Source organism: Pleurodeles waltl, chromosome 7 (genome assembly GCF_031143425.1).
Source record: "Pleurodeles waltl isolate 20211129_DDA chromosome 7, aPleWal1.hap1.20221129, whole genome shotgun sequence".
In the NCBI taxonomy this organism is placed as follows: domain Eukaryota; kingdom Metazoa; phylum Chordata; class Amphibia; order Caudata; family Salamandridae; genus Pleurodeles; species Pleurodeles waltl.
Genome location: NC_090446.1, coordinates 1,108,689,500 through 1,108,709,084, shown reverse-complemented (window position 1 = coordinate 1,108,709,084; position 19,585 = coordinate 1,108,689,500). Strand labels below are relative to the sequence as shown.

At 45.3% G+C, this 19,585-nt stretch overlaps 1 long non-coding RNA gene across 2 annotated transcripts in view; it reads right to left on the bottom strand.

Moving 5' to 3' along the window:
* Positions 1–582: 582 nt before the first annotated feature.
* The window catches only part of LOC138245957 (uncharacterized), a 31,966-nt gene continuing 12,963 nt past the window's right edge, over positions 583–19,585 (bottom strand). For both annotated transcript variants that reach the window (XR_011194196.1, XR_011194197.1), the window contains exons 3-5: positions 12,363–12,431; positions 7,127–7,195; positions 583–6,152 (exon numbers count right to left, since the gene is read on the bottom strand). This is a non-coding gene — a long non-coding RNA (uncharacterized lncRNA). The remainder of the gene's footprint in view (positions 6,153–7,126; positions 7,196–12,362; positions 12,432–19,585) is intronic.

Below are 19,585 nucleotides of genomic sequence, written 5' to 3'. Positions count from 1 at the left end.
ACCCACTCACAGATCTACTCAGATACTCATACATCCACTGAAAGACCCACTCAGACACTCTCATACTTACTCAAAGACACATATGCACTCACTCACACACTCACTGTCAAAGGTTAATGGATACAGTTTGGAAATAAAATTTAAAAAACCTTAGAAAGTCACTGCAAAAAAACCAAAGATTACAGGTACATTATAGTTAGGCTCACATTTCACTCATACAAAACCAGTGAAATTCAGCAGTTATAGTTACCTGGGCTAACTATAGCTTACGCCTCCGCAATGCTCTGCTTATGATCTTGTTATGTAGGCTCTCATTATTGTAATAAGACTACTGGATTTGAGCGTCAGAATTGCCTGCGGTGTGGGAGACTGAGTCTAACCCACTACGGTGACACCTGTCGCCCCAATCCGGGTTTTGCTCTGGCTAACTAGCAGTGCCTCATCTCAACCTGAGAGCAGGGACGATTGGGCAGCTGAGCGCATGACACAATTGACTCCTCAGGGAAATAGTGGTCACTCAGATCTCATCCGTTTCTCTCAGTTACATTAGTCTCACATATACAATGACAACCAGAGGCAGTATATGTTTCAATCAAGTTTTAATGAAGCAACTGCATCTTAGATAATAAAATATGTACTGCAATAATTAGGACAATAAAGCATGACAGGATAAAGAATTGTGACAAGGAGAGTGAAACATAGAAATAACGCTACCATATTGTCACTATAGTTAATAGACTAATTGCTACCTAGACTATTTTAGAGCACAGCGTGTTACGCTCTAGTTCTGCCCTTCAGGTTCCCCTGGGAAGACATCATCCCCCATACCTGAGCAAAGGCCTGAAGTCTGCATAAGCAGCTGTAACAAAGCGTTCAGCAATCAGCATACAGTTGTGGTCATCTGGCTTGATTCTCCCTCTAACGTGTATGGAACAGGGAAGTGTTTTTATAATAAAACAACTGATGTTCTGATAAAATGTCCCTACGTAAGGATGAGTATGTTTCTATGAATACCAGAGACAAAACGTTACCACATTCACCGACAACCTATCTTACTGTAGCCTAGAGAGAAGCACAGAGTGCTTGTTTAAGAACACAGGGCTGGCCTAAGCAAAGAACAGCTAGATAGAGAGAAATAAAACAAGACCACAAATGTGGCTATTGTTAAAATAAAAAATGTATCTGAATAAAATATATCTAGGTAAAAGTGCACAGCGGCAGGCCTAGTGTGCTAAAATAACGTGCATGGAGCTATAACTAAAATGGCTACACAACTCCCTCCCCTTGCCGGTTGAAGGTGGTTTAAAGCCTAATAAGTATAAAAGCTACTAAAACTCAACCTAGAATATATATATAAAAAATGTCAATAATGACAGGTTAAAAAGACATTCAAGCTTATATTAAAGGACAATTTAAAATGTTAACTTGTGACGTAAAAAGGCCGAATTTCAAGAGTCAGAGTCATTTTGGAAGTTGCCAATCGAATCCGGGACAATTGAAGGCAAGAAATCTTCCACTACGGCAGGTGTTAAAGTTGGAAATGCATCACCATGAAGGACCAAGGAGCATTCGTGTTCCATAGCCTGAGCTTCAGCCAAGGCAGCAGCATTCCGTGGTGTGCCGAATAATGAGTTCAGAGCTGCATCCTCCAGGAAGGGCAACTCATAAGCAACTTCCCGTAGCAAACGCACCCTCAACACGCATGTCCGGTAATGAACCCTCAGCGAGAACATCAACAGATCAGCGTCCAATGAAAGTAAGCACTGCGTAAAAAGACAAAGCTTCAGTGCATGTTTGAATGAGCACCAGAGGCACCAAACACAGGCTGCACACAATGCATCCTGAATGTCTGAATGACAGAGACCAGTCACACTCCAATTGCTCCAGGATTGTTGCTCTGAAGTACTGCATCATGCGTTCATGACACAGCTGCGCTGGAGGGAGCGCTTTCATTCGTCCTTGTTGCGGTGGGACAGCTATTGCGTAGATAAGTAGTAATGGCAAAATGCCACCTATTATAGCCAAAGTTATCGGAAATCCCGCGAAAATACTGGAGAATATTGAGTGGATGGCTGATGATATTAAACCGAATATAGAGGAAAAGGTGTGACCGAAACCAGAACCAACAGCCTTAAAGAAATTTGCAATTCCAGTAGTACTGGATGCATTAAATATTCGTCCCATGAGCTCACCAAAGTGTCTTGGAAAGTTGGTACTTAAAAGGGACTGTATCTCTACTGATGACCTTGCCACCTGAAGTGCTTAGGTCTCACGTGCAAATATGAGCGCCTCATGTTTTTGAAACAATAAAGCCTTGAGTCTGCTCCGCTTGTCAAAATTCACATTAGAAGTAGCAATATGGGGCCAAATGTCAGCTACCTCTCTTTGTCTGGTGGGAGGAAAGAGTACGTTCCCGCCGCAGCATGTAACAATCTTAGAGACCGAAACAACATCAACTATTCCGGCTCGCATCCCACAACAGCCTTCACTATTGAAGAGAACATAGCTGCCATTTGAAAGCACCTGGAATGCAGGTCTAATCAAGGGGACTGGAACTCCCTTCGGATAACAAGCCAAGGTCGCTGCCGAAGCATTACGCGCCCTGTGCAAGGACAGCTGTTTACAAACTATTGAATGACTGACAGAAGTCTCGCATTCACTACCGCTAAGAAAGACTTCTTTCATGCCACTGATAAATTTGTACAAGAAGGGCAGCTCCCACACCTCATGGATGTAACTATCTCACAGCCTTTCATATATGCCTACCGGAATGTGTTTTAAACAGGACGTGAATTGGAGTATTGGAATAGGCAGATTATGACTCCGTGACCACTCAGCAGATGGTATTTCAGCCACAGTAAAAGGCAACTTTTCGAACTTTTCGATGTTTAACATAACATAAGTTGCTTCTTTCTTAGCCATTAGTTGTTTTGTCACGTCAAATTATATGTAGAAAATATGTCCCTTGTACTAACGTGTTGCCAGGGAACACGACCTGCCTTCAATGTTTGAAGTGTCCAACCCAGCTGCATAATGGACCTTAGTTGACTTTGTCCATGGTGTAACGAAGACATATCACTTTGTATTATGTCTATTGCAGAAGAGACTTTGGCCCTCATTATGACCTCGGCGGTCTTCCACCAATCATATATTATGACTGCTGGCCACCCTCCGCCATAATTTGGGCAGAGAGCCGCCAGCAGACATACTGGCGGTCGGCGGTGCAGTGGAGGGTGCTCCACCGCCACCGTCACGTCATCAGAACACTGCCCACCGAATTACGTTGTAGTATTCGGCGTGACAGTGTTCTGGTGATGGGGTGCTGCTGGCAGAGCAGGCCCCATGGAACCCGTTCCCTCCCGGACAACCACTGAGGCCGGTAAGGTGATCGTCCTACAGGGGAGGGGGGAGGGGGTTGTTGTGTGGTGTGTGCGTGAATGGGGTGTGACTGTGAGTGTTTAGAGGGGGTGTGTGAGTGCATGTATGTATGCGGGGGTGTGATGTGTGTCAGGCATGCATTGTGTACATGTGTGTGCATGTGTGCATGTGTGTGCACGTGTATGTGTGTGAGTGGTGTGTGCGTGTTTGAATGGGGCGGGGTGGGGGATATGTATGGGGGCCCATGGAGTTCAGGGGAGCAGGGGAGGGGAGGTGGCCCTATCAGCTTAGAGAGGTGGTAGGGGGGCTGTGGCTGTTGGGGGAGGACTCAGGGGAGGGGGTGGGGGAGACCCCTATCAGTGCCAGGGAAGGTATTTGCCTGCACTGATAGTGCCTACCGCCATGGTTTTCATGGCAGTACAGACGCCACAAAAACCATGGCGTTATGCGGGTTCATTATCCCGCAGGCAGAATAGTGACGACTGCCGGGCTGGAGTCCGTTGTCTCCAGCCTGTCGGTCGTTACCGCCGTGGCGGACAGTGTGGTACATTGGCGGTTTGGTCTGAGCCAAACCGCCAATGTCATAATTTGGTGGTAGTTACTACCAGCTTGTTGCCGGTGCTACCGCCAAGTTAACACCGTCTGCCAGGGTTGTAATGAGGGCCTATGTTATTCAGGGTGTATATCCGGTCGGAAAGGAAATTATTCACATTATCTACAACAGCTAATGCCTTCTGTAAGTTTTCCTGGTTTATTTGCCTTAACTGTGCAGCAGCTTCCTGTTGGTAAAGCTTCCAAATTTCATTATATACCTCAGATAAGAACAGCTTTCTGCATTGTTTATTGGGGCCTAACAGGAAGTCCTGTAAGTCAGTGTTATTAGACAGGAGACTGAGGTGTTCTCTAACCGCATCTAGTGAGGAACTCTTCAACCATTGCTGGCATAGTTTCCCTACACTCTATGTTGTTACTATACCCACATGTTCGTATGACACATAGCGAGGGTCTGGCCTACTAGTTCTAAAACCCCTGTGGAGTTTATATAACGTTTGTGACACCCATTGGTATCTATTGGCCATAATAACCACCTGCCAAGACGTGACAGTTAAGCATTAAACGTACCATTCTGGACCCATTCATCAAGCTGATATTCAGTTGCATTTATATATTTTTGCCATTTATGAAATTTTGCAGGGGCAGTAATGCTGGGCGCATTCAATTTCTTAATCTTTGCTAAGCCTAAACAAAAAGTTTGTTGTACAGTTTCATTCAAAAATATCATTTGAACAGGTATCAGGCATGCTCTAAATGAAGCTTCCTTCCCCCTTATTTTCCTATTTCGTGTTCCCCACACACTTTTCAAGTCAATCGACTTCAGCCAATATTCATAGCCTTCTACAGTCAACCGGGAAACAAAGGAATTTTGTATCTGTCAATAATATGTGTACATTTTCCATTGATGGCAATTTAAAATAATACGACTCAGCATTTTTAACATTGTGCCCAGAAAAATATGCAAACTTTTCAGAATACGTTTTAGAACTGCCTTGAGGTGGAGTTGGACAATGTTCCCATTGTGTGTAATCAAAAACAGTCTTTGGGGTACTTGCTCTGTGAATGAAATGGCGCCCATAATAATTATAGCAAAACATATCACCATACTTTCTTTAGATTGACAAACATCTTCACTTTCAAATAAAGTATAATACTGTAACTCAGTCATCATAGAATCAACTGTTTTCACATCCCAGTCATCAGAAACAACTCCAGGTATTATTACATCGTTCAATGAGAGTTTAAACACATATGGTATTTGAATGACCTCTATCGGGCTGTATATATCGAATTTCACTTTATCCCAAACAATCCCATCAGGAATTGGTATAGCGGAAATGTTCACAAAAGACAAGTCTCTGAGGACCTTGTGAGAAGAAAAATGGGGTTTTAGGACCCCATCCACCAGTTCAACTGTTGATCTTTCAGGAAGAAAATGACCATGTATTAATAGAAAGAATGTTATGACAAAACCAATCCAAAGGAGGAAAGCTAATATAGTCAAAGAAAGCCACAGATAGTTCCATTGGAAAATTAATTAATTTGTTTTAAGCCAGTTTTTCAGCTTACGCGTTTTTGACAGTTCAGATGTAGAAGAGGTGAATGAGTCTGAAAAGGTGTCGTTGATGTCGGCAAAGTATCAAGAAGCAGTTCGTACAAAAGCTGGAGCCGTGTCTGTAAGTGGAGAACCGGTGGGGGTTTCCTGCGGTGGTTCAGAATAAATGACGCCATCCGTCTGTGTTGAAGTTGTGTAAAATTGATCAGTTATTCCTGTATTGTTTGTTGAAACAGATGTTAGTGGAACTAAGGCAAGATCATTTTCCACCATCCCCAAGCTCGGAGAGGTGTCAGTGTTGGTGCCCACAACTTGTAGAGGGACTCCTTGAACAGTAGTGAGAGGGATTCGGGAACTACTGGATGTTCCTCTTGGTCTACTGTGCAGGACCGGCCACATGGTATAACTTGACATTGTCAATAGATACAAAGCGACTTTCTTTAGCACCAGCCAACAGTGGTAGAATGACAGTTCTGGTACCATGTATTCCCAAGACTGAGACCTGTGCACAATAAGAAGGACCAAACTCCTTTTTCACAGCAACCTTTTCACGTACTAGATCCCCCTCTTTAGGAATCCAGCTGGTAGGTGTTACTGGCACATCCTTAATTCCTGTGGAGGCAGCACTGGCAGAAGCGTTGTCATCATGGAACTGTTGTAATTCCTGTAAGACAGTGACACATTCATTTATGTCAAAGGGTGTTTCTGCCGCCTCCACGCCAGGACCATCAAGATCAAGAACCTACATTATAGTTCCGAACAGGCACTCATATGAAGTATGACCCCCCAGGGACCTTCTAGGCGGATTGTTAAGTGCTCTCTGGACTCCATACAGGTGATTAAGCCAACTACGACCAGTACCTAAGACTCTGGCTGTTAAGGATTGCTTTAAATCACGGTTTCGTCGCTCCACAATACTATTTCCCTCTGGATGAAATGGAGACAAGTAATGGAGTTGGACCCTGTAGCCGGGCGATCCCGGCTACGGACACAGCATATGACGTATCGGCCGAAGCCGATACGTCATTTCTGCGTCTTCCCGTTGTCAGGGAGACGCGGCCGGAGCGCGGCCGGCAGGACGGCGTTGCCCGGGAAACGAAGTATGTTTCCCGGGTTAAAGAGGAACAAAAAGGGGACGCGAGAGACAGGAAGGGGGAGAGAAACGCGGAGAACAAAAGGCGAGCGGAGAGAAAAGGCAACACGGAGAGACCAAGGCAAGAGCAGAGCGAGGAGGAAAAGAGCACCAGGAAAGAAGCAGACGAGGAACTGGATGACAGAGAGAGAAGAGAAGAGCTCCTGAACCTGGAAACAGGACACCAGCAGGAGGAACACTACCAAGCCAGCCACGACCCTGGAGAGTCGTGGCTTAACAAGGTACGGTCCTTTTGGACAGGAAGAAGGGAAATTGGGGAGAAGGGACTGGGGAGGGGTCATAGAGGAGGGTTTGAAAGGGAGGTAGAAGGAAGGGCACTATAAGTAACTCACCGGGGTCACTTATTCCTACACTAATAATAGAAGTGTGCACACTAGTCCCTTGACCACTCCTCACTGGCACCAACCCCCTCCTTTTGTGTGTACCACCTCCCAGTCCAAAATTAAGAGTATAGGAAAAATCCTATTACAAAAACCACTACTTACCTTGGCGTTCTCCCTTCTATTTCCGGCACCATCCTGGACTCCGACGAGCGAGCAAGGCAGCTGGGTTACCTGTAAAATAAGAAGCAAGAATACACCATCACGAACCTGGGAACAATACGAAGGAAGAGCAAAGTGACTAAGAAAGACGATAAAACTTGTGATTTTGTGCAAACTACTCCAACCCCCCCCCCTATCATAAGAAAAAAATAAACCACTTACCATCACCTAAAATACGCCTCAGTGGTCTTCATACTGTTCGACCTGCGACAGTGGTGTCAGAAGTGGGATCTAAACCTGTGTAGCCCCCTCGCAGTAATCGAACAGTATAACCATGAGTGACCAACCCTCATTGGAGGATATGATAAAGCAATTGGCCGAGGGCCAACGTCATCTCCAACTGGTGTGGGAGGCCCACCAGCGAGAGGCCAAAGAGGACAGGGAAGCATTGCAGTCGGCTTTGAAAAGTCAGGCAACCATCCTCGCGAATAATCAACTGGTACATGAGACGGCCATGAAAAAATTGACTGAGACCATTGCTAGTAGTAAAGTACATCCCAATGTCCCAAGTTCCGTGTTACAGAAATATCAAGACGGAGAAGACCCCGAAGCTTTTTTCACTAATTTTGAGAGAGTGGCGTCATCCGCCCAATGGCCTGAGGATAGATGGGGTCAGTATGTCGCCCCCTTACTTACAGGGATCTTACAAGCAGCATATCAAGCAGAAAACCCGGGTGGAACCACGCCATATCAAGAGATAAAGACTAGTATTTTGGAACGCGTGGGACACGACACGGAATAATATAGGGTTAAATTTAGAAAAATCAAATGGGGACCGAATGAAGACCCCCGAACCTTTTATTATTGGGTAAGGGACCTGGCCTTAAAGTGGTTGGGGTCTTCCGGAAATAGTAGGGAGGAAGTGATCCAAACAATCGTCCTTGAACAGTATTTAGAATCCCTGCCTACCCCCACTAAACACTGGATCCGTCAACATCCAAAAGTGACTACTGACATGGCAATTGATTTAGCGTGTGCTTATAATCGCTCCACTGATGTAAGAAATATATCCACCCGACCCAGCCTAAAACCAGGACCTCCCACTCCTAAAATTGCACTAAGAACCTTTCCGGAGGAACCAGTACCTCACCGAGTTCCTAACCCTCCCTCGGTAGCAGGACCCCAATGTTACAGCTGTGGGGAATGGGGCCACATTGCCCGAATGTGTCCCAGAAAACAGGATAGTAGTGAGCCAATGGAAATCGGAGTTACTAGGCGACGGGTACTGTGTACCGGAAAAGGTAACCAAAAATTTAAACAGCTTCTGACAGTCAACGGGAAACCCATATGGGCCCTTATTGACTCAGGGTGTAGCCAGTCAGTGGTGAGAAGAGACGTAGTGCCCATAGTAGATGAAAGAAAAGAACGATGGGTGAATATATGTTGCATACATGGAGAGAAGGAACAATACCCTTTATGTGACGTCACAGTCGAATGGGGAAAACACCGGGATATTTTGTCGATGGGTATAATGTCCAATTTGATTGAGGAGTGTATCATTGGAACTGATTATGAACATTTCCAAGAAATACTAGATTATGTTCGACAACCCAAACTGACACAGGATTGGTGGAGAGAAGCTCCTTTCTCCAATAGCAGTATAGAAAGCCCCACAATCAGGAGGAAATTATCACGCAGAGAGAAACGAATAGAAAAATTGACTTACTTGGGGAAGGAGAGAGCAGGACCGGACACAGGCATTGTTGCAGAAACCCATGAAGTCCCTGTCAGTTTTCCCCATCAGCAAAGAATAGATCCTTCTCTCGCCCACGCTTGGAAGTCGGCCAGAGAAGAAGAAACCGAAGAGGTGGGTCCCTACTTCCTCATTAAGAAAAACCTCTTATATCGGATAACCACTACCGGTACCGGAGAACATAAACAGCAATTAGTAGTACCCGATCATTATCGAAATCAGGTCCTAACGATGGCACATTGTCAACCCGGGGGAGGCCATTATGGGAGGGAAAAAACAGAAGAATACCTTCTTAGACGGTTCTATTGGCCGGGAGTATTTGCTCACATACGTAAGTTTTGTTCCCAATGTCCCAGATGCCAACTCACTGAACCCGGCAGACCTAAGAAAGCCCCTCTGATACCCCTACCCATTATCGACATTCCCTTCAGCAGGATAGGAATGGATCTAATTGGACCTGTAATACCATCCACAAAAGGTTATACGTATATCCTAGTCATGGTTGACTATGCCACACGATACCCAGAGGCCGTTCCCTTAAAAAGTATGACAACTAAGACAGTGGCCCAGGCCATGATTAACATTTTTTCCCGAGTAGGGTTCCCGCATGAAATACTCACTGACCAGGGGACTCCTTTTATGTCCACTCTTATGAAGCAAATATGTAAAACCTTAGGTATTTCTCAAATCCGTACCTCGGTATATCATCCTCAGACGGATGGACTAGTGGAAAGATATAACCAAACAATAAAGACCTTACTGAAAAAAGTGATGGAAGAGTCAGGGAGAGACTGGGATCAAAAACTACCCTTAGTGTTATATGCTATTCGAACACATGAACAGTCCTCTACAGGACACAGCCCCTTTGAGTTGGTGTTTGGAAGACAGCCAAGATCTCTTCTTGACATGGCCATCGAAACATGGGAGGAAGAGGCCGAAGAAGGGGGAAGACCCCTTCTAGAGTATGCCCACAATTTAAGGTCGCAGCTACAAAATCTATGGGATACGGTCAAAGTAAATATGGAACAAGCTCAAGACACTCAAAAACGATATTATGACCGCGGAAGCAGGTTACGGGTTTTACAACCAGGGGATCAGGTCTTAATTATGCGTCCGACCTCAGAACAAAAACTAATTGCCAAATGGCAGGGCCCATATAAGATCATAAGAGCCGTATCTCCAGTTACCTACCTGGTTGAGTTATCGAGCACTCCCCAGAAATCACAGATTTATCATATAAATCTTCTAAAAAAATGGGAAGACCCAGACCCCTCGAACACTGCCAGCGTGTTGGCAGGAGTCCTATGTCCAAATAATAAGTCAAGTATTGAGTTCTGTCCAACCGAACACAGCAACGGGGAAGATCTACCCCCAGTAAATGAAACCTTAACAAAAGCGGAAAAAGAACAGGTATACAGAGTAATAGAACATTTCCGGGATTTCTTTTCAGCGTTACCAGGTAGGACCACCTTGATAACTCATAAAATAAGAACCATACCAGGGAAAATTGTGAGGTTACTGCCATATCGTATTCCTGAAGCAAGGAAACAGATTATGGAGGCTGAAATACAGAAAATGTTAGACCAAGGGGTGATTGAACCATCAAATAGTTCCTGGTGTTCCCCGGTGGTTTTAGTACCAAAACCCGATGGTACTATTAGATTCTGTATTGATTTCAGGAAGCTTAACGAAAACTCCCTGTTTGACACATATCCTATGCCCAGAGTTGACGACGTATTAGAGAAACTAGGAAAAGCCAAATATATGACTACCCTAGATTTGACAAAAGGGTATTGGCAGATTCCCTTAGACACAGAGGATAAAGAGAAAACAGCATTCGCCACCCAGTCCGGTCTGTATCAGTTCACGGTACTACCCTTTGGTTTACATGGAGCACCAGCTACATTCCAGAGGTTAATGGATAAACTCTTAAATCCCTTCCAGTCTTTTGCAGCGGCCTACCTAGACGATGTAGTAATTTTCAGTGAAACCTGGAATGATCATCTAGAACATTTACAGCTAGTTTTCCACACCCTTGTCACCGCAGGGTTAACAGCCAATCCAAAAGAATGTGTCATAGGAACTCCCGACATATCTTACTTGGGATACAAAATTAGTCAAGGGAACCTAAAACCCCAAACAAAAAAAGTAGAGGCCATACTAAATGCCCCTAGACCGACAACCAAGAAAGAGTTACGATCCTTCTTAGGGTTAGTAGGGTATTATAGAAGATTCATACCTGATTATTCTACCGTGGCTGCCCCTCTCACGGACCTTCTGTCTAAATCCCATCCTAATAGGCTAGCACCCTTTTCGGCCCAACAGACGTCCAGCTTTGAACAACTAAAATCCTTCCTAACCAAAGACCCGATACTCCGTTGCCCAGATTTCTCGAAACCTTTCCATCTCTATACTGATGCCTCAGATGTGGGTTTAGGGGGAGTATTGGCCCAACCCGACGAGGACGGTAGAGACCACCCGGTAGTGTACGTCAGCAGGAAGCTGTTTCCCCGGGAACAACACTATCCGACCATTGAAAAAGAATGTCTGGCCATAAAATGGGCCGTGGATACGTTACAATATTACCTTCTAGGCCGCCCCTTCATACTTTTTACAGATCATGCTCCCCTCACGTGGTTATCTGCCCACAAGGATACCAATTCTCGGATATTGCGATGGTTCCTTAAACTGCAGCCATTTTCCTTTCAGGTCCGTCACATCCCAGGTCGCCAACAGGCCCCAGCTGACTATTTATCTTGCTTCCCGGACGCTGCTACGGTCCTCGAGCAGGACCTTTCCTGGGGAGGGGAGTGTAGCCGGGCGATCCCGGCTACGGACACAGCAAATGACGTATCGGGCGAAGCCGATACGTCATTTCTGCGTCTTCCCGTTGTCAGGGAGACGCGGCCGGAGCGCGGCCGGCAGGACGGCGTTGCCCGGGAAACGAAGTATGTTTCCCGGGTTAAAGAGGAACAAAAAGGGGACGCGAGAGACAGGAAGGGGGAGAGAAACGCGGAGAACGAAAGGCGAGCGGAGAGAAAAGGCAACACGGAGAGACCAAGGCAAGAGCAGAGCGAGGAGGAAAAGAGCACCAGGAAAGAAGCAGACGAGGAACTGGATGACAGAGAGAGAAGAGAAGAGCTCCTGAACCTGGAAACAGGACACCAGCAGGAGGAACACTACCAAGCCAGCCACGACCCTGGAGGGTCGTGGCTTAACAAGGTACGGTCCTTTTGGACAGGAAGAAGGGAAATTGGGGAGAAGGGACTGGGGAGGGGTCAGAGAGGAGGGTTGGAAAGGGAGGTAGAAGGAAGGGCACTATAAGTAACTCACCGAGGTCACTTATTCCTACACTAATAATAGAAGTGTGCACACTAGTCCCTTGACCACTCCTCACTGGCACCAACCCCCTCCTTTTGTGTGTACCACCTCCCAGTCCAAAATTAAGAGTATAGGAAAAATCCTATTACAAAAACCACTACTTACCTTGGCGTTCTCCCTTCTATTTCCGGCACCATCCTGGACTCCGACGAGCGAGCAAGGCAGCTGGGTTACCTGTAAAATAAGAAGCAAGAATACACCATCAGGAACCTGGGAACAATACGAAGGAAGAGCAAAGTGACTAAGAAAGACGATAAAACTTGTGATTTTGTGCAAACTACTCCAACCCCCCCCCTATCATAAGAAAAAAATAAACCACTTACCATCACCTAAAATACGCCTCAGTGGTCTTCATACTGTTCGACCTGCGACAGACCCCTAATGAAACCATGGTGGCCCTGAATGCCCTTGAGGCAAAAGCAGGGCCCTGGTCCGAGTGGAACGCCGCAACTGCATATGTACCAATAAAGACTCGCAAATCTTTTATAACCCTCCGAGCGTGAGCCGAGCGTTGTGGCCACACCCATAGAAATCTGGAGCAAGAGTCAACAGCGACTAAAATGTATTTGTATGCACTGTCCGGTGTTAGGGGATCACAATGGTCCAAGTACACACATTGCAATGGTTTGTTGGATATTATGTGGGGTGTCTGCGGTGGGCGTTTGGCAGTGGAAACCTTAATTTGTTGGCAGATGTCACAACAAGGGACATACTGTTTGGCCTGTTTGTATAGACCTGGCCACCATTAACGTGCTTGCAACAATGATATTGTAGCTGCCACACCAGCATGGGCAGATGCTACCCCCTCATGTGCTGCTTTAATCAACTTTGATCTTATGTCTTTATTGGGAATTACCCGAACCCCCATGCCTGGTATTTTTACTTCGGCGTCTAGACAGCCTCCCATTCTGAAGAAATATTTTGCAGGAAATGCTCGTGTATAGGGCGTGCCTTCAGCCGTAGCTTTCACGGCAGCCCATATGTCATAGTCCGGTTTTGCTTCTGAGCGGGTTACTGCAGCAACAGCAGCTGTAGCTACTGCTCATTTTGCGGCTTCATCAGCCAGTGTATTTCCAGCAACGTGTATTCCAACGTGCTGATGTCCAAGTGTATGTACAACATAGACATTTGGTAGCGTTTCCTTCAGATCCGCTATTTTCCCCCACAGAAGTCTGTGTTTAATGGTGTTGCCTTTAGAATCTCTGGACCCATTCTGGTGCCAGTAATGCAGGTGTTCATTGAAGGACTGGACACAATAGTATGAATCACAAACAATCAGTGTTAACTGTGCAGGATCCATATGTTCCAGTGCCATCACCAGAGCCTTTAGCTCTGCTAGTTGTGCTGTGCAATCCCCTAGGGTTTGCGTGAACGTATGCTGGGGACATAATTTACGATCCTCCATGTAGCTGCTTACGACTGCGCAAGCAGCGGAGTATTGATGTTTTGTGCCAATTGCAGGTTGTGCTGAGCCATTGGTGTACATGACTCTTGATACTGATCAATAGGCAGTGTATTTGCTGGAACTGGCTATTCTAGGTCATATTGCAGAAATTCTTGAGTTTGTCATATTGGGTCAAAAATGTAGTCTTCATCAGTGGCTGTCAAAAACATTGTCCATTAAATCCAACGTGGATGTTATGCTTTATTATTTGGAATGCTGGCTTTGGTAACAGCCTCAAGGGCTGGGATTAGAGAGGTGACAATAATGCGTTACCTTGGGTAGAGGTCTTTCTTTAATGACGGCCATCTGAACAACGGCAAGAATTTTCTCAGTGGGAGCAAAGCGTTGTTCTGCTGAATGCGATTTGTATGCTATCGGGACTGTCTCACCCTCGTTGAAAGTTACATAGGTGAAACCAATGGCATCAGAAATTACTCTGATGACCAAATGTGTTTTGTTGTCCCTTGTGTGTAGGTGTTGTGCTGCAAGAATGTCTGTTTGTAAAGCTCTGAGAATGCGTGTGTGTTCGACTGTCCAAAATTTACTTGAAAAGCCAGGACATATAAAGGCTTTATGCGTGATGCATAATCAGGAATGTAGGTTCTGCTAAAGTTTATGAAACCCAATAGGGATTGGAGTGTTTTAATTGTATTTGGAGGTTGTAACTGTGCATTTTTCCAAGAATTGTGGTGCTAGGCTCTTTCCTTCACTTGAGATCTCATATCCCAGAAGCAGGATGCTAAGGAAGGCTATTTTTGTTTTTTTAAATTGAATTTGTAGCCGAACTTGGCAAATCCCACAGCAATGGGGACTACCCATCTTAAATGTTGCAGCAATTCATCACAAGTGAGATAAATGTCATCTACATAGGACAATGCTTCAGGGTCAGTGTCGTGCAATATTGAAGTCACACAAGCTGCGAACAATACTGGACTGTTCTTGTACCCCTGAGGTAAACAACACAATTTTTTCTGGGAGCCTAGTGCGCTAAAACTTGTTAAGTCTCTACTCTCAGGTGCTATATTTGGCAGAAGAATCCATTGGAAATGTCCAGTGTTGTTTTGTATTTTTTGTGCACTATGTTGTTCATGAGTACTGTGCTATGTGAGTTGTGTATAGCATATGTGTGTGTATGACTGTTTAAATGTCTGTAGTCTAAGACTATTCTATACAAATGGTCAGTTTAGCTACTGGGAATAAGGGATTATTCATTAGTAAGACACAGGGTTCGATTACGCCCTGGTACTCCAGTTGTGTGAGGATTTCCCTCACGGGTGCTTTGGCATCATTGTTTTTGGATATTGTGGTTGAGGTTGGGGTTGATTTTTAATAGGGATGACATTGTAGTGGGAATCTTCATCCCATCCTATGTGGTTGCGATATAATGCAGGTGCCTGCGCCAATGCCCAATCAACAGCGTAGGATTCAGTCAGCTCCTCGGGAACAAGAGGCGAGAAAGAAGGTTTAATAACATCTTCCCTGTATGGGCAAGAACGGACAAATTCAGGTGGCCAATCCTTTTCGGCCAGCAAAATATCATATATGTTTATGACGCAGTCCCAAAAGATTGCGTCTGTTGTGCACTCTATGTCTCCTTCTAACTTTAGCGTTACTTTGTACACCCTATGAGGCGTGGAGACACGCATGTCCGCAGTTTCTACTTGTAGGAAGTCATCAGTTGCTTTCACCTCCAGATGCTCTAGAAGATTCTGGCAAACTATTGTGACCTCTGCTGCACTGTCTAAGAGCGCTAGTGCCCACTTCTTGTTCTTCAAGAGAGCCCTCTTCTTGGGTGGCATGTCAAACTGCAACTGCTGCGACCTTTTTCTTTTTGAATTGTGGTTTGTGTTGGGGAAGTTTCTCTTCTTTTTTAACAGAAACTTCTGTTGAGCGTTGTGATTCCTGTCTCGGTTTCATGTATTCAGTTCTTCGCTCTGACCGCCCACCTCTCTCACTGCGTTTTTCCGATGAGTCCTGAAAGGAACGAGAATGGCGTGTATCAGTATATTGATATCTGACAGGCGTTTTTATATTATCTCTATTTCTGAGATTATATCTATTCTGTGGGGTTTCCGTGCGCAGAGATTCTCCCCTTTCTTTTTTAGGAGTTTGTTGTTTTTTATCCCAGCATTTCTTAGTACCCTCAGGAGCTTGCTTGGTAGAATCTTTATTAGATTTACCTTGAAACTGTGGTTTTGTTGGTCTGGCCCCCAGACTATCTCGAGCAATGCTAGAGTAGGTCTGCGTGATAATCTTTGGCAGCTCGTGTTCTTGATCCTGTGGAGGAACGTACCGGAGCCGCATGCGCACTGCTAGTACGACCGCTTCCCCTTTAAGGTTACTTAATATAATTGACAATACTGTGGCAAAGTTTCCCATTAATTACATCCCCAAGTCCAGGGCCGGGGCAGCCCCGTATTCATCTTGAATTTGTTTCAACACTTCCGGTAAATTGGCAAGTTTCGGTGTGCCGTGTGCGGTAGTATAGATCGTGGCAAATACTGTGCCCTTTGTATTACAGTTATCTACTGTGGGAACCATTTCAAATGGCAAGCTCATTGTTAATATTCTATGTTTATCCTGAGGTCCCGTATGGGGAAATACTGCTTCCAGCACATTTATCTTTTGAGCTAACCAAAACAGAATTTCTTCTCCTTTGGCTAGTACTTTGCCCATGATCGAATGTACATTCGCTGGGTTAATGCCTGGCATTACTGCATGTGGTTGCGTTGGTGCAGCACATGCTAGGTTTGTGTTTAATGTTTGCATTATAATTTGTACTAATCGTCTATGTACTTCCGTCAGCTCACCGTATAAGTGGCGGACCTCAGCTACCGTTAGGTCCGCTGCAACAGGGTGAGGTGTATAAGTGGCCAATAAAGACCAGGTAGGACCATCATTACTTAGAAGACCTAACTGAACATGTAAAATTGTGTGGGGTAGGGTACCATCAAGCCAATTATTATTATGTTCTTGATAAGATAAGGGTATTTCTAAGTATGCATATGCACCTGAATTGTGCAGGTATATCTGCAGGTGTAGTGATGAAATGTATTTGTGTTCCCATCAACTTCTGGAAATGTGATCCAAGAATAAAAAAGTTCTGCTCTATGGGCTGGATGAGCCTCAACAACAAATATGACTGGACCCCCCTGGGCCGTTAGGCCGTGTGCCAGTAAATGGGCAGTAAGGGGTGGTCTCATATTGACTGCAATTGCTACCTGTTGTGGATTTGCCATAATGAATGGTAAATTTGTTCAGAGATAAGCACACCAAATGGGGATTATCCTTTTAATGACTCAAGCTTGAACAACCTACAGCGTTAGTTAGGTACTCCCTACTTAGCTGAGGAGGAAAATCCTCAATACCACGGACTTCTCCGTATATAGTACTGAGGTGTCTTTGTATGTAGTGAGACAGAGATACTCAGGAGGACCTGAAAATTAGAGCCTGACCAAACATTGGTGGCGCCATGTTGAGTAGGCTCTCATTATTCTAATGAGACTACTGGGTGTGAGCGGCAGAATCACCTGTGGTGTGGGAGACTGAGTCTAACCCACTACGTGTGACACCTGTTGCCCTAATCTGGATTTTGCTCCGGCTAACTAGCAGTGCCTCATCTCTACCCGAGAGCAGGGATGATTGGGCAGCCGAGCGCATGGCGCAATTGACTCCTCAGGGAAATCATGGTCACTCACATCTCATCCGTTTCTGTCAGTGACATTGGTCTAACATATACAATAACAACCAGAGGCAGTATATGTTTCAATAAAGTTTTAATGAAGCAACTGCATCTTAGATAATAAAGCATGTACTGCAATAACCAGGACGATAAAGCATGACAGGATTAAAATTGTGACAAAGAGAGTGAAGCATAGAAATAACGCTACCATATTGTCACTAGGGTCAATAGACTAATTGCTACCTAGGCTATATTAGAGAACAGCGTGTTAAGCTCTAGTTCTGCCCTTCAGGTTCCCCTGGGAAGACACCATCCCCCATACCTGAGCAAAGGCCTGAAGTCTGCATAAGCAGCTGTAGTGAAGCATTCAGCAATCAGCATACAGTCGTAGTCATCTGGCTGGAATCTCCCTCTAACGTGTATGGGACAGGGAAGTGTTTTTATAATAAAACAACTGATGTTCTGAGAAAATGTCCCTACATAAGGATGTGTATGTTTCTATGAATACCAGAGACAAAACGTTACCACGTTCACCGGCAACCTGTCTTACTGTAGCCTTGAGAGAAGCACCGAGTGCTTCTTTAAGAACACAGTGCTGCCTAAGCAAAGAACAGCCAGACAGAGAGAAATAAAACAAGACCGCTATGGCTATTGTTGAAATAATAAACAAAGCTGAATAAAATATATCTAGGTAAAACTGCACAGCGGCAGGCCTACTGTGCTAAAACAACGCCCATGGAGCTATAACTAAAATGGCTACACAACAACCTCACATATTACATCACTCATGACATGGTCTGTGACATCACAGATTACCTCAAATGACATCACTGATTACATCATCCACGGAAGCACTCACACACCCACTCACACCCCTATACAACCTCTCATGCACCCACCCAATCACCCCCACCACCACTCATATACCCATTCACAGACCCATACAAGTACTCACACAACCACTCACTTATTCAAAGAGCCACTCACACACCCCACTCACTCATACAGGCACTCACACAACCAAACAGTCACCCATACAGCTGATCATATAACCAGTCACTTACTCGTACAGACACTCACAGAGATACACACTCACCCATACAGGTACTTACATGGCCACTTACGCACCTACACAGCCACTCACACACCCACTCACTCACCCATATAGCCTCTTAACACAGCCACTCACTCATGCAAGTACTCACACACCCACACAGCCATTTGCATACCCACTCACCTAACCAAACAGTCACTCAAACAGCCACTCACTCACCCATACAGCCACTTACACTGCCAGCCATCCAATCATGCAACCATTCAGACACCCACTCACTCACTCAGTCACTTACGTACACACACTCACCACCCATACAGCCACTCACTCTCCCATACATCCACTGACATACCCACTCACTCACCAATGTAGTCACTGTGAGAAAGTGCCTCTTTTGACATGGTTAGCCCCCCACTTTTTCACCTGGAGCATGATGTGGTTTCGAACTCTAAGTACCCTAGGACCCTACTAAACAGGTTCCCAGGGCCAGATTTCTTTCTCCAAAACTGTACTGTGATTGGTGCTTCAGCCACCCTTGTAGTCCCTAGTAATTGGTACCTCAGGTACTTAGGGCATGGGTACTGAAGAGGGCCCCATGGAGCTGCAGCACCAATTGTGCCAATTGGAGAGGTCCCACACCAGCTTAATTCAAACTGCCATTTCAAGTGCATGACAAGGTGTACTCAAAGTTGCAAACTCGACATGGCACTCAGCATGTGTGCTATGCCCACTAACACTGCATGCAGTATAGGTAAATCATCCCTCTGGCAGACCTTAGAACCCTAAGGCAGGGTGCACTATAATGGATGAGAGGGCATATGTGCATGAGCAGATATGCCCCTACTGAGTCGTTGCCAATTCTTAGACATAGTAAGTGTACAGGGAAGCCATAGCAAATGCATGTGCTGGACACTGGTCACTATGAGTTCCCCAGCTACATGATTGCCTCTCTTAACCCGGAGATGATTGCTATCAAACAACTCAGAACAATAAAACCACACTGATGCCAGTGAGGGTTTTATTATAAAATGTACCCAGAGGGCACCTTAGAGGTGCCGCCTGCAAAACCTAATAGCCCTGGCATGGTTGCTGATTGGTCTCAACCAGCCTACCACCACCAGGCAAGATTCTGGATTCCTGGGGTGAGA